Consider the following 13,617-nt stretch of genomic DNA (forward strand, 5'->3'; position numbering starts at 1 on the left):
CACCTCTTCCCCCTTCAACTCTTTACCCTTGAATTTTTTGCATGAGTTAAAAGTATTTTACCCCAGATACAATACTCTTAGTTTCAGTCTGTCCTCTACCTAAAAGAGAAAAGATGACAGAAATACAAGCCACAAATATGCACTAACCTGGTGACCGCGCCTGATCGACACATAGTTTTTCTGCTGACAGTTTCACCGAATGATTGTTTCCTTTGTGATGACAAAGCCATTAATAACTTATGACCCTTCTCAGGCATGACAGGAACATCTCTGCACTTCTCCCCGTTTTGTGTATTATAAGCTTGAAAGTGACTGCGATAGCTGCTGTACGCTCAACACACAAAAGGAAAAGAAACCCTGCCCCAACTGCTTGTGCATCTGCACGGCACTGCGGCCAAAAGGGACGCCGAGGCAGTGACTTGTTTCCTTTGTTACTTCCTGCTTCCCCCAGTGTCAGTGGGCAGCACTATCTTTGTCAGATTTCCCAACTTCCCAGAGAGGTTATAAATCAAACCCTGCATACCTCAAACCTCCGTCAGATGGCGAGCCAGAAAGCAGAGGGGATTTTCCAGTGCTTGCTTGCTTCCTACTCACCTTTCAATCGGCTACTTTCCCTTGGGAGAAAAAGAGAGTAGACCTTTTTCTTACAGTGTACTGGGGCTCTCACACCAGCAGAGGCACAGCTCAGAAATGCTGCCTATGCTTCAGGTACTGGCACTGCACCACAGAACTATGACAAGTGTTTTATCTCTCTTCTCTCTCCTGTAGCTGGAGCTTGTCCTTCCCTCTTCAACCCAAGAAATTAAAAATAGCCATTTTGGAGGATTATGCAGCATATAGATGCTTTAGAGCAAGTCTTGCCTGTACATTTGACGTTATGCAAACCACAAAAGACAATAAAACTTGAATCCAAGAAGCTCACAACGCAAGGGCAACAATTCTACAGGACAAATATCACCAACTGAAGATGAATAAATGCCATTGTTTTACGCTTATTTCCATCTGGAGCTCTTAAAAGGATTCAAGTGTCTCACTGACTTTGTCTGGAATTAACCAACATCCTGGGCTAGAAAGTTCATGTAAAACCAAAATAACTAGCAAGTTTCAGAATGGTGGACAAAACTATCATACACAAATATGCCAAGTAAAGCTTACTTCACATATTTTTGGAAAAATGGATGCAAATCTGTACTCCAAAATAGAAGGAATAAGTTTACAAAAAGAAAATACACTATACAGAAACTACCTGACAGTCAGATACTGGCCATGGCTGTATTGGCTAGAAAAGCAATTCTCAGTCTTTACCACAGGGCACCCATTTGCACTCCTTCCATAGCCAGGCTATTTAGGAAGGGGAAGCAAACCAGAAATATCACACACCTGTTATTAGCTAAAAGGATCAGCATATCAACACAAATTCCCAATGCTATTTAATAAGAATTAATACCCAGTTGTCTCAGTGGCTTAATTAATAGATTTTTCACACAGAAAAGATGTAGAGAGCAGTTTGTGAATTAAATTCACTTGCTTTATCTGCTACAATATCAGTTACCAATTTATACTTTAAGCATCAACACACAATGCTTTAAAACAATCTTTCCTCCCCAGTTCTCTGCTAGCTAAGCATACTCCTAAGTTTGCATTACCATCCTTGCAACCTTTATCTCTACCTCAGTAAAAAAGCTATGATCAAAATGACAGCATTTGGGTATATGTAACACTGCGAGGGGAGGGAATCAGTTCCTTTTTCCCTTTTCTGGGCTGACACACCTAAGTCTTGTTTCTTCCCTCCAAACTCCACAACTATGGTACCATGCTCTTTGGCCTCAACAGTCTCATTTTAATTAGGTCTCATTTATCCAACACATGTTCCCGAGATACTGCTTTTCCTCTCTAACCTTCCTCATGCTGTCTTCTCCCATTCTTCACTTATGCACTCAGAAATACAGCATTTTCTCATTTCAAGTTCCAAGATCCTCTTTTGATTTTTCTGGTTATTTCCAACACTGTCAAGATGGTCACAGTGTTAGAACAGAAGCACACACACAGGCTGGTGTTCCACTGAGGAACAAAAACAAAAACAAACAAACAAAAAAAGCCAAAAATGTTTAGATGGTTCACAGTTTTGGAAGAATGAAAATTAATTCTTGGAAATTAACTTTCTAGATTAAGCATTAGTCAGAAGGGTTGTGTTTCAAAACTGTGAATAAAGAGTCTGAAGAGACATGAAATCTTTATGGATTTGATTAACACGTCTGTCAGGGAAGTGAAAGAGTATTAAATATATCCTTCTTCACAACGCAAAATTCAGTCTTGCAAAGAACTCTGGTATATGGTTTTCAGACCACTAACCTTTGTTTGTCCCCACAAAATCAGCGGTGAGAAGCAGTCTTGCACCAAGCTAGCCTAGGGAGAATTTCACTCAAAAGGAGTTACTTCATTCCTTTAACATTATGAGATTTCACTCAGCCTTAATAGGAAGAACCAAAGCAGCAGAAATTAACATTTGGATTTCATTCCAGCAGGGCCACTGTCGGAGGAAGTCATCCAATCACCTCTGCCATTGTTAGGAACAGCTCCTGCTCCCAGTCAAAAGCAATCCTACTCATCTTTAGTTAATGGCAAGCAAGAGCACTAAATTCTACATCTAGTACTATGCTGCCCTTGCCCGTATAAATTTACCAGTCTACCCAAAGAGCTGAGTTGTCTCTGTAGCAAGAGAGCTTCCTCTTGCTGACCAATTTACAGGAAACTGCAAGAATGGACTGTAAGTAAAAGCAGTGCGAGAAGAGCACAGCAACAGGCGAGCACAAAAATGAGCAAAGCAACAAAAAAACCATGAAAATAGCATAAAAACCATCTTCCTTCAGCTGCAGCAAGTAGTCAGCTCAGTAGTCAAGTCCCACTCAGAATAACATAAGAATTCAGACATTATATATTTCCATAAAAACCTACAGTATAGTAAGGCATTAAAGAAGTCCACATTCTGTTAAATTTTTACTGACTTTAATGAGTTTGAATCAGGAGAAGATTATTATGAGTTTTATTATTTTATTAATTCCACCAAACTAGTTTAGTCCCAAGTTCCTAGATCACAGTGGAAACACATCCACTATACTGAGAGATGATATATTTATCAGCTGTATACTCCACAACTGCAGACTGTAAAAGACTGAGTGTAATACTCCCCTGAATCCTTCATCTGCTAGGTAAGGCAGTCCTGTGAAAATATGAATAACCATGCATCAGAATTACTTCTACTGGGTGACCTGCAGCATAATAATAATAATTAAAAAAAAAAAAAAAATCAGCAAAGGAGAGAAATGAGGCCAGAACTTCCAAAAATCTTTTTTCAATGCCAAAAGAATTCCTGTTCTTTAAACTTCAATTATCATTCCCTCATTCAGCTTACTTCGGAAGAGCTGAAGAAGCCTTAATAATATTTTTTACTTCTAAATAAAAGTTTCTATTTATACTCCACTGTTCTTAAGCTCTGAACATCTATGGACATATTGTTGGCTTGGAACTTCAAAAAAGCCAGCCAGCTGGTCTGCAATAGGCAAGCCATACTTCAGAGAAAGAGCGTATCAATTTTAAAACAAAAGCTGTAACTTCTCTTGGTTGTTTCACCAAATAGCTTGGCACAAATCCTAGAAGATGATATACTGACTTTGATTTTGGGATATGGCTAATGTCATATATTGCTCAAATGTCTGTAGACCAAAGTACAGACAGAAAGTACTTGCGGTATATGCATAGCTTGTAAGAAATTGGGCTGTGCAACTGGAAGAGAAGAACTTCCTGCAAACTCTCAATATAAGAACATTATTACTTAACGGACTCTCTTACATCAGCTAGCCTTGAAAAATGACCTAAGACTTCATACTGATGTAAGTAAGGATTGAATTAAAACCAGTACAGCTATCCTAGCATAATTTTCTATGTTGGCAATTTTACTACGAATAGCTTTTCAAGTTAAGTTTAAGGGATTTCTACTGAATCGAAAGGTCCCTCAAAACTGTATAAGAGCATTCACCCAGGGAGTTAACTGGGTGTCCAGTCTATGCCAGTCAGATCACACCAGTAACACTTGGTATAAGTAACACGTAAAATGGAAGGCAAGTTCTTAAACATTTTTGCTGCTTACCATCTTTCTTTAAAATAAATTCAGAGACACGTTGCTAAGGCAAGACTTCCATTCTGATTTACTATTCAGACCAGATGGATAGGTTCTTTGTTCCTTTTAACTGTTACCTATATGCTGGGTCCTTGTAAAAAAGACTGCAAATGCAGCTATGGTTATGATTAACTGATGTCTTTCATCAGTGCTTGTAGAACAATTTAAACTACACCACAGTTAAGAAAATCACGTAACTGAGCAGAAGTACAAACACGATTGCCAAAGTCCTATTCCTGCAGACAGTTGTGTTGCAGACAGCTGCAAAGGGAGTTTCCCCAAGTACACGTAGAACTGAAAGTGGGAGTTTCCACAAATTATTTATTTCCTTGGCAGAAGTTTTTGACTCTGAGACATTACAGTTGAAACAATTCTACTGCTAGCTGGTTTGTGATGAACTGCACACAATTCTATCACTAATGTACTCATAATGGTTAATTTAGGAAGGACTGTTGGACTACAAAATAATTTCTGCTTACACGTCGAAACACCTTTAACTGGCAGACTGTTGAACTTTAGTAAAAGCAACACCTAAATAAAAGCTTTCAGAAATTTACAAGTGGCAGTCAGATATCCATTAATGATTATAAAGCATATCCAATAGGTACATTTAACCAGCAGATGTCTTGCAACATAAAGTTAAGTCTGTTGTTAGGAAATTTTTTTTCTGTTTCCTTAGAATTTTATTTAAGTCACAGAATCACAGAATCATTAAGGTTGGAAAAGACCTTTAAGATCATCATCAAGTCCAATCACCAACTCAACATCATCATGTCCATTAAACCATGCCCTGAAGTGCCATGTCTGCATATTTTTTGAATACTTCCAGTGATGATGACTCCACCACCTCCCTGGGCAGTCTGTTCCAATGTTTGACCATTGCAATGTTTGACCAAGTCAATTTAAAGAACATCAAGAGTCTAAGAGGAAAAAAGAATAAAGGTGAGAAGACCCACCTTGGACTTACACTTATGTTCACCATTTTTACCATTTCAGATATTAAAGCATTTTGGCGAGACATACAACACCCACCAGTTCATTGTACACTATGCTTGTACAAGTCTAACAAAACTGAGGTCCAAGACTACTATTGCCAGTTAAAGAAAATATTTCATGTGAGTGTATATGCAAGTCAACAGAAAAATTAATGAATGCAAGCAATTTTAAAATATTCCTGCAGCAGGATATCAAAACCAATGAAAACCACATAAAGCTTATAAAGTCCTTTTGAATATCTATCAGCAAAAAATGGCAATGAATAAATTTATAAACTCTATCGCTTACCCCAATAACAAGTTACTAATTGAATGCCAAAGAAATTCAGCAAGCCCTGCTTTAGAGGAAGCATCTGGTCCTGTCATCCATGAGCCTTTCAAGCTTGCATGTCCCTCTTCTGGTGGACTGCAGTAATCTTATATTTAAGGAAATACACCTCTGCAGGCAAATGGCTGCAGTCAGCACCAAAGAGGAAGCTCAACTTCTGTCAGACCATGGGAAACCAAAACAAGACAAATATTTCCTATTTTAATTTTGCTTGTAAAGAGACTATGTGATCCAATTTACAGACAAAGTTTAACCGCAAAGACTCACTCTATATTTTACTGCTGTATACCACAGTAGATGGTGCTGGTTTCTAAGTGGCAATGCAGTGAAGCATCTCAGAGTTTGCACTTGTCATACTGGGAAACTCTGACTAGGAACTAAATTCTCAAAATAAGCTAATAACCATGCAACTGTAATTTATTCTTTTTTTATACTTTTTTATATATATATACACACACACTATATCTATATATAAAAGTATATATACACATACCCACACTATATACACACACACACTATACTTAGTTATATATGTAATTTATAGAATTAGAAGGTCCAACTGATCTGTATTGCTAATGGACTGTCCCCACCTCCAACAGCTTTGAAGCTCCTTGTGCTCAAAACCTCATGCAAGCAAGTAGGTGTACCAGAAATAAGGTTTCTTTATTCCGATTCAAATGACTGTTCCCTTTTAAATCACTATAAGGACTTCTCTAAAGGATGTTGTAAGGCATAAGTACTTGCCACTCCCACCTCCAACTACCCAAAACACTAAAATCGAAGGATTGAAAGAGGTAGGAGCACAGACTACAGTAACCAGGATTTAAGGCTACAGTATATTTCATCACTTAGGCAAATACAACTTTTTTTTTTTTTTTAAACATACACTGGAAAGAAGAATCTCTGCAAGCTCACACTTACTTTCTACAAAAGCTGAATTTAATTGTTACCACCAGATTACATGCAGTTGGGATTTAAGTCAAGATTTTAAAATTAAAACAAATGTACACTGCAGGGCTGCGCCAGAAAGACAGCAGTAAACAATTTTAATTTGGAGGACATGAGAGGGAACAGTCATTTCACATCACTTAACCCTAAAAACGTGTAAATCGCATGCAGTGGGCTTCTTCTACCAGACAATGCCATTTTCCATAAAAGAAATGATAATTTAAATCACTACTTGCTTCAGAAGTATGACCAAAAGGAAAAAGAATTTATTCCCCCTTAAATCTTGTTTAGATGAACTCCAAAAGCAAGGATTAGCCCAACATTGACCTACGCCTCCAAAGCTGTAGACTTGCATTCAAAAGTGAGTTCACACAGGTCTATTTTTCAAGTACGTAAGACATTCATATCCAATACTTCATAAGACATGAACAACAACATTCTTATTTTACAACACAGATCACAGTTTGCATAATCAAATATATTACTGGTATAGTGCCATCAAAGTTTGCTGAAAGGTTTCACAAAGGGTACAAAAAACCCGCAACATACTAAAAGAGTAACAAACACCTGGCAGTAAGATCGGCCAAAGGCAAGAAGCTAGAATACAAGCTATAGATTCTCATTTTCCATCTGATCTTGACATCACTTAACTCCTCTCTTCAAATCAGCTCCTTTTCTGACCTGTCTTGAAAGTCAAGATACTCTTACAAAAGCCTTTATAAGGGTTAACTCATTCGCACTGCGTAAAAGAGTTCAGAAAACTGAAGATAATGGCAATGGATTTAGTGGTACTGCATATGTAAATCAAAACCCTTTCTAGAGTGGTGATGATTAGTATTTCAGAGGAGGGGAAACAAAAAATAAAAGAAAAATGCTGCAATACATCTAGCCTAATGCACAGCGATCGAGGAAATGGGAATACAGAAATCCACCTCAGACTCCACGATCTCAGTCTCTGGCATTTCACATGAAACCAGTAAGCCCCTGAGCTATAAATTCTTAGGCTGGAAGAGTATTCTATATCTTTGCCCAGTTCTTACACTCTTCCATAAGCACACTCCACAGATCTGACTCCATGCAGCTGTACCTATTGTCCGATCAAGAGCTACAAAAAAATAATAATCTGTGAACTTTGCTTTAAAAGAGATTTCCATTTCCTTCCCACTGACTCTTCTTTTTTAAATTAAGACATAAGGACTTACTCCAGCCAAAGTTCGAATCTAGCAGAAGCCTGGAATTCTTTCACATACACTCTACAGTCCCGTTAGATTATTCCCACTCCACCCTCTTGCTTTTAATTTGAAGATACTTCTTGCATCACATTAACCTTTCTTAGAGAACTTGCTTCTCTCCAAATCCTTTCTTAAACATCTAATAGCATTCCCTATTCTTTCCATTCTTATGGTCACATCAAAGCTGGTTCAAAGAACATTGGGCTGACTCCTGGCCTCACTGACTTTTCATCTCCAAAACGTATTTTTATTTATTAAACACACTATAAATATACATATAATTCAAATCTATACAGTTCTTAGAGAAATTGTATATGTTATAAACTCCAGTAACCTTACTAATCTTCTTTGCAAGATGAACTACAAAGAATACATTTCCTTGTTGCACCATTATTTCTTAAAAGTTTTGTTTGGTTTTTTTTAAAGCTCTTTCAAAACAGTGCAGACATGCACTCTTCTTTGACCTCCAAAAACTTATGCTTTGTGCATTGCCTAGAACTAACAGCCATAGAAGGACTCCGAGCAGTCCATATAGCATTCCTTCATTTCCAAGTGTTGGTACTCCATAAAATTCAAGTTTACTCTTACATATGGAGCATATAATGTTTGTATGAGAAGCTTTTACAATCATTACAGATTACCTTCCCGCTGTACACATCCTAGATATTCTTAAAGCATTCTAAATACAAGTCACTTGTTTTACACAATGAAGAGCTGAAGCTGCATTTCACTTGCACAAAGGAAATTCAGGAATTTGGGTCAATGGGATTAGTCCTGTTTCAACCTAAGTAATCAAACCCGACATCTTTGTCTAGTAAATACAACAACAGTCCACCCAGACACAAGCCAGATGACAGATCATACATATCACTGCTGCATTGATTCAGCTGTGTGTGTTACTGGCACCACAAAAGGTCTACAAATGCTAAGGTTAAAGGAAGAAAGTACTATTTCTTCACACTTTTAAAAATATAATGGTATTTGTGACATTTTATATAGCATTTGAAACCATACAGACTGATAGACTTAACATCCTCTAAAAAAAAACAGCACTTATAAACATGTTTGTAATGTGTCTACACTTTGAGATAGTTAGTATCTACAGCCATTAAAAGAACTCTCAGCTTGAGAGGTATGCTAGAAAGTGTTAGAAGTGCATTAGACTCTAGCCAAAAAGCCTCCCCTTCCTCCAGAAAACATCCTCCAGACAATCTTTCAGAGCATTCTAGTAATTTAATGTTAACTAGTAAGCCACTAGTTTCATGAAAGACATTTCCCAGCTTATAACAGAGTTAATTTTCAATTTGTCATATACATCTCCAGCAGATCCAAAAACTAACAGTCCCAATGCTTTAAACTAAAATTCTCCTGTTACATACTCGAAAAAATTTTGTCTACAAAATTTTAGAAAATATTTCTCAATTTAGTATCATTGCAGGTTAGCAAAGATTTTTATATAATCACAAAAGCACGTACAAGATAAACCAAGAGAAACACCATTGACTGGAGCAAATGCAATGCTTAGTCTAAGAATCACTTAAGAAAAATGGGAAATTACAAGAAGCAATTTTGTTATTCACATTGTCTTCCCATACCAGTGAAACAAAAGCATCATTATGGTTACCAAAGACACATCCTTAAAAATAGCTTGTTTTAAGTAAAACTGCAGACTCTTTCCACCTCCTGCCATTCAGGTTATATTCCATCTATATCTGTGCATGTTTATATACATATACATATTACATATGTAGCATAACATGTAGGTATTTATGAATAAAATCCATTCTTTGAAAAGAGCCACCTTTAACAAAAAGTAGCATAATACTACAGTTTTGTTTAACAGTGTTTGTTGTGCATTTATGGCTATTTTGTTTTTCTTGGAAGAACAGATGGCAGCTGGATTACTCCAGCTACAACATGGTGCCAAATTTTTCTAACTGTACATCCATTTTCAATTGCATTTAAGCAAGAACAAGATATCAGAGCAGTGGTTGGTCCTCTTCCAAAGACCTTTTGTGTGGATTCTCTCCAGAAGAAAAAAGAAAAATAGCAAAAGCATTAACTTACAGATTCAATAATCTTCAGTTGACCTATTTTAAAAAGAGAAAGTCAAATTTATCACAAGACATAATAAGACTTCTCTACCTTTTAAGTCCAGATAAGACATTTACAACTGTAATAACAGTAAAAACTTTCCTTTTCTATTTTTGAAATGGGCAACAGGAATGTAACAACAAAATCATTGTGCTTCACTCCCATTGCTCCAGTGCCACTTCCTCTCCTGTGCAGTCCATCAGAGAACCAGCAACTGGCATGGACAAGTGCAGGGATTGCAACAGCTATAGTTCAACTGAATGTGAAAAAACAAAGACTTCTGTCAGAAAGGTTAGAGAGAATACTAGAAAGTATTAAGACTAACGTATATACAATTAATCTTGAAAAAGTTCTTCCTATGTACTGTATACATCAAAAACTTAAAGCTTGAACTTTTTACTGGTTTGGAATACTATATAGTTTTTCTTTATCATTTTTCATTCCACTTTGCTAGAGATGCAACTGTCCAGTTAGAAATCACAAGGAATCTATTCTCCAAGTCTCACCATCCCTTTTGATATTTTGGCAGTTCTACAGAACACCATCCTTAACCCTTTTAATTCCTGTACAAGCTCCCTCTTCTTTTTCTAGGTGATGTTGCTGAAATATGCAACATAAAACCGTCAGACCTTAGGACACCAGGGTTAAATAGTGAATAGCGATATAGTTTTTCTGCTCAGCACAGAATTTTTAGGAACATCAAGTTTCTATTTGCTTTGTATGTACCTCATGTCTGAGTATTAGACCAAGTTCATATTTGGTCTTTACTTATAAACTGCACAAAAACTTAAAAACCCAACAATAAGAAACTAAAAAAAAGAAGAGGAAGACTGTCCAACACCACTACTACAACTGGTAAAGACTGTGTGGGAGACAGAGGTCTTCCACAACTTTTGTTTCCATAAGAAGGTAGGAACAACACTTCACGACTCCCGTTTCGTGTGTGAGGTGCATTTCTTCCGCTTACCTTCTCAATTATCAAAGACCAGCAAGCGCATTTAGAGCAAAATCATACCAGACCACTAGACCATGCACCTTTCATCATCTCCTTAGGGCTACAAAAATGACAGGGAATGAGTAACACATGGCAGTCAAATGACGTAGCATGTTGACCAGAATGGTAGAAATGGCATAGGCATAGATCCACTCATCTCATTAATTTGCTCCTTGCTATCTAAAATGGAAAAGAACACTCCAAGAGCGAAAGGAATTGTATAAAGTTGCCAAATGAAGAGTTTCAAGGAAAAAGACTTCCATTTGCCATATTTCATAGCAAAGACACTGCTGCAAATCCCTTCTGCTTGGCTCTCTCAATAAACAAAGCCTGTAAGTGAAGTGCCACATTCCTTAGAGTAAGATCTCCAACTCCCGTGATATTGTTGCAGCCCATTAGATCAGACGTTAGTACATCTTTAGTAATTAACAGCTTTGTCACTAATCCCTTGCCACCCGTCAACCCAATTTTGCTGGGGAGCCAAATCCCACAGTGCAAGCAGACAGGTGGCATCAGCAGCACTGTGACACCCTTCTCTTCCGCTAAGACATCCTTCTGCTGCCGGCAGTCCTCTCATTCCTCTAGGACCAATGAGCCACTGCTAAGCAGAAGAGCTGCCAGCCAGCAGGGAGGAGGAGAAACCCAACTGCTCTCCACTGCGGGAATAGGGATGCCATGCAGCTGTGGAGAAAGAGTCTGGCAGCAGAGGCACAGCAGGCATAGTGCCAATATGACAGATAGTTTCCAGACTTAATCACTTTGATATCATTTAGTACTGTGTACATTTGGAAATAAGGAATTCCAACTTACCAGCATTGTTTCCATCATTATTAGAAAGGTTATCTGCACCTCAAAGCAAAAGATGCAAGATTCAACAAATTCACACATTCCTCTGATAATGTTTCAGTTTGCCTCTTCAGACACTCAGATCAGTGGCTTTCTGAACTACAACCATCTTCACAGCAGCTGTGATATTTGCTCAGGAACAGAAATAAGGGCTTGGCGGGGGGGGATGACTCACTGAGGCTTTGAGTTCAGAGGGGGAAGAAAAAAAAAAAAAAAAAAAAGTTTCACTGCAACTTCTTCCCAGAACAGCTTCCCGCAAAAACAATAATTGCCTCTAAGCAGCTAGAAAATAGTTAGGCTATCTAACCCTGTTCTCCTAGTTTAAACATTAAAAGTACATTTAAAATATTCCTCTCTCCCTTCCAAATTTCCTTCCCTCCCCCACTGCACAGTCATACATCAAGTATTTATCTACCATAACCCCAGCAGTCTGCCATGCTCAATTTACTCCTGAGTAAAAGAGTACCCACAGAAGCTTACTTAAGGTGGGACTAGAATAAATTTGGGCCAGACTATGCATCATCTTATTATTTGAGTTTTTCTAAATCCTGGATCACAATTCTGTTGTATATAATCCCATTAGTATTCTTCAAGGTGGTCCGGCTCTTTGGGGGAAGAGAACTACTAATCTTATAGGAAGACTCGTTTGCTGTTGCTGCAATGGGTATTTTGTCTTCTCAGTGCTAGTGTTCTCTTGAGTATATTCACCTATTTATACAGTCCTAATGCAAGACTGCAGTTAGAAAGCAAAGACAAGTACTCTCTCCTAGATACCAAACCACAGAGACTACACAGGATTGATTGTCCCATGGCCCTACAGGTGGTGCACCCACTTTGACAGCAGAAAGCTTATTTCTCCGTGCAACATGTACAAAAGTCTGTATACACAAATCCCACTCCTCTCACTTAAAACCAGCAGTGCTTTGGAAACATACCTACCTGGCATGACAGCGGAGTCTGTTTGACTGAAAAATTACAGTGGAAAGCTTGAATGTTTGAGCCTGACTGATTAAAGGCAATTAACAGCTGCAGATGCTCAGCAGCTGTGCAAGTCAGGTCACTCTTTTGCCCAAACATAGCTCGAAGTGCCTCATTTTGATTAGTCAAGTTTACAGATCATATCAGTCTTGAGTCAGCTAATTATAAGTCTTTCATCTGTCAATAGGGCCTATAGGCTCACAGTCTAGGTTTCTTTGTGCTGTATTTCTCTACATCATTATCACTACATATACTAAAAACGCTAATCCTTCCAGGAATACAGGAACATACAGAAAAAAATGAAAAGGAAGAAGTGTAGCTCTTACACAAGCCTATGTATCTAAAGTGTACAGTTCTATTACTAAAAGGATACCAGAAGATGACTTAAGTACATAGCCTTTGTCAAAACAGTGCGATTGCTAGATTTGTGTGTAAGGTTCAGGAATGCATGTAATGAAAGAACAATGTTCAGTAACAGCCTATGATACCACAGTACTCCCAGAGAAGAGATGCTCTCACTTGAGGAAATAACTGTTTTACAATTGTAATACACTCTGAAGAGACCAAGTTCAATCTATGTAACAAGTTCCAGCTTGGTCTAGGAGAAACAATTATGTGACATGTTGTAATAGAATTACTGTTAAGCAACATCAAGGTAATGATTTACTCTTTTTAGCAGGGTTGTCACAAGATTAGGGACTAATAATTTAAGCATCTGCTGCTTGGTTGCAGGAACTAGCTCTCAAGGTTAACTACATTCTGGTTTGAATGCCAACTTCAGCATTTAAGATGCATGCAAGCAGCTTTGGCTGAAATTAAGGGGAACTAAGTAGACTTTGAGGTGAAATTTTTAAGGATGTAGCATTTAAACCAAACCTTTTTACTTTATAGAAGTACTTTAACAAGCTTTACAAATACACCAACAGAGAGATTGTCCCTCACTCATGTCAGAATATTAAGAAGTACTGTAATTCTTGTAAAATAATTTAAAAGAACGAATAAAACATGAGATGAAGAACCATTTC

The sequence above is a fragment of the Phaethon aethereus genome (genome assembly GCF_964289735.1).
Source record: "Phaethon aethereus genome assembly, chromosome: 4".
NCBI classification, from domain to species: domain Eukaryota; kingdom Metazoa; phylum Chordata; class Aves; order Phaethontiformes; family Phaethontidae; genus Phaethon; species Phaethon aethereus.